Source organism: Mandrillus leucophaeus, unplaced genomic scaffold (assembly GCF_000951045.1).
Source record: "Mandrillus leucophaeus isolate KB7577 unplaced genomic scaffold, Mleu.le_1.0 Scaffold197, whole genome shotgun sequence".
Taxonomy (NCBI): Eukaryota; Metazoa; Chordata; class Mammalia; order Primates; family Cercopithecidae; genus Mandrillus; species Mandrillus leucophaeus.
Window position 1 is genome coordinate 56,922 of NW_012101998.1, and position 3,222 is coordinate 60,143.

Genomic DNA, 3,222 nt, shown 5'->3' on the forward strand with positions numbered 1-3,222 from the left:
AGACTTACATGGCATGGGTTAATCTCAGCTGATCTGGATTAACCACATTGTGACGGTTAATTTTAGGTGTTGACGTGACTGGATTAAGAAATACCTACAGAACTGACAAAAGAGTACTTCTGGGTGTGTCTGTGAGGGTGTTTCAAGGAGACTGATGTGTGAGTTGCTCCACTGAGTCAGGAAGATCTGTCCTCAATGTGGGCAGGCACCATTCAACTGGCTGGGGGTCCAGAGAGAACAAAAAACGAAGGGAAAGGATTTCCCCTCTCTCTCCTGGAACTGGGACACTCTCCTCTTCCTGTACCCAGGTTCTCAGGACTGCAGCCTCAAACAGAGACTTACATAATTGGCTTCCCTGGTGCTAAGGCTTTTGAACTTGGACTGGGCCATGCTACCAGCATCTCAGAGTCTCCAGCTTGTAGACAGCCTGTCGTGGGACTTTTCAACCTCTGTAATCAAGTGAACTAATTCCCCTAATAAACCCCCTCTCATATGCCTATATCTATCGATAGCTCCTATTGATCTGTCTCTCTGTAGAACCCTGACCAATACACACATGCTTATTACAAGGTATTGACCCTTGGCCAATGCTGTGCAATGGATTAACTAAAGATAAAGATGTTCTATGAGTCTGTGAGTTGTTTCAGGGCAGGACTACCAGCCTGTCAGCATTGTTCAATAACAATTGAATTTACTATTCGTACTTGGTTTTAGAGGGGTCTGGAAAATTTTGAAAGCTAAAGCTGGTCACAAAGTCGGAACATATCTATGTGATCAACTCACTCTAAGACCCTCCACTCCCACCATGAGCAGACTTCAGGCTTCTTGGGACCGAGGTGCTTCCACACACAGTGTTCAAGGGCAAGATCTGAAATCAAACTGCATCCTATGGGTCCCAGTGTTAAAAATACCTAGCTCTCAAAGTCCCTTTAGTGCATAGCCTTCTGCTTTTGCTACTGTGCCTATAAAAGAGCACAAGTATAAACTGAGTCCTGCAGGTCCTTTCAGCAGCTGAACACTTAGGGTGATTAACGAGTAATTAACACAAATTCCTTAAAGAAAGCATAGGAGAACATCTTAACAACCTTTGGTTTGGCAAAGATTACTTAGATAAGACACAAACAGCATAATCCATGAAAGCAACAAATCAGTAAATTGAACTTTCTCAGAATTAAAACTTTGGCTCTTCAAAAGACTCTGTTAGAAAAGGGGAGCCATATACTCTGAAACACATTTGCAAAATATATGTCCAACAAAAAACTTGAATCTGGAATACATAAAGAACTCCTATAACTCAATAATAAGAAGACAAACAACCCAATTTTTAAAAATCCAGTTCGTATGTGAGCAAAAGACATAAACATATATTTCACCAAAAAGGGTATACATGGGCAAATAAGCTCATTAAATGATGCTCAACATGATTAGCTATTAGAGAAACTCAAATAAACCCACAATCACTATATACCTATCAGAGTGACTAAACACAAAAACAGTGGCTTGGTGTAGTGTCCCACACTTGAACTTTCAGCACTTTGGAGGGCTGAGGGGGAAAGACTGCCTGAGTCCAGCAGTTCAAGACCAGCCTGGGCAACATAGTGAGACCCCATCTCTACAAAAAATAATAATTAGCTGGGCATGATGGCTCACACCTGTAGTCCCACCTACTTGGGAGACTGAGGTGGGAGGACTGCTTGAGCCCAGGAGATTGAGGCTGCATTGAGCCAGGATTGTGCCACTGCACTCCAGCCTGGGTGACACAGCAAAACCCTGCCTCAAAAAAAAAAAAAAAAAAGTGATAACACCAAATAACAGTGAGGATGCAGAAAAACTAGACCACACATTACTGTTAGGAATGTGGCCAGGCATGGTGGCTCACGCCTGTAATCCCACCTTTTTGGGAGATAGAGGCAGGCGGATTACTTGAGGTCAGGAGTTTGAGACCAGCCTGGCCAACATGGTGAAACTCTATTTCTACTAAAAATATTTTTAAATTAACCAGGAGTGGTGGCGGGCACCTGTAATCTCAGCTACTCGGGAGTCTGAGGCAGGAGAATAGCTTGAACCCGGGAGGTGGCGGTTGCAGTGAGCCGAGATTGGGCCACTGCACTCTATCCTGGGCAACAGAGCAAGACTCCATCTCACAAAAAAGTAATGTAAAATGGTACAGCCACCCTGGAAAATATCTTGATAGTTTCTTTCTTTTTTCTTTTTTTTTTAAGATGGAGTTTTGCTCTTGTTGCCCAGGCTGGAGTGCAATGGCGAGATCTTGGCTCCCTGCTACCTTCGCCTCCTGGGTTCAAGCAATTCTCCTGCCTCAGCCTCCCGAGTAGCTGGGATTACAGGTGTGCGCCATGATGCCTGGCTAATTTTTTGTATTTTTAGTAGAAACGGGGTTTTACCAGGTTAGCCAGGCTGGTCTTGAACTCCTGAACTCAGGTGATCCTCCCGCTTCAGCCTCCCAAAGTGCTGGGATTACAGGTGTGAGCCACCACGCCTGGCAGGTAGTCTCTTATAAAATTAAGTATATACTGGCCATAAAACTCAGCAACCACATTCACATTTATCACAGATAAATGAAAAACTATTCACACAAACACCTGGTCACAAATGTCCACAGCAGCATTATTCACAATTGCCAAAAACTGGGAAAAACACAAATGCTCTTCAGTGGGTGAATGGTTAAAGAAACTCTGATACCCCCATACCATGGAATACTACTCAGCAATAAAAAGCAACTGACAATCGATACATTCAACAACTTGGATGGATCTCAAGCAAATTATGCTCAGTGAAAAAAAGCCAGTTCGAAAGGCCATATACTGTGTGATTTCATTTATATAACATTTTTGAAATGACAAAATAGACAGATGGAAATCAGATTAGCAGTTGCCAGGGTTTAGGGGCAGAGGAAGAGGGGACAGACATAGGTAAAGGGTTAGCATGAAGGACTTCTGTGGTGATAATTGTTCTGTATCTTGATTGTGGTGCTGGTTACACGAACCTACACATGTGATAAAATTGCATTGAACTATTCACACGCATACATACAACACACACAAGTGAATGCATGTGACACTGATGAAGTACAAACAAGCTTGAGGACTATATCACCATCAACATCTTGGCTTTGATATTAAACCATAGGTAGAGCAGATGTTATCATTGGGGGAAACTGGGTGAAAGGTACATGAAACTTCCTTGAACTTTTTTTTTTTTTTT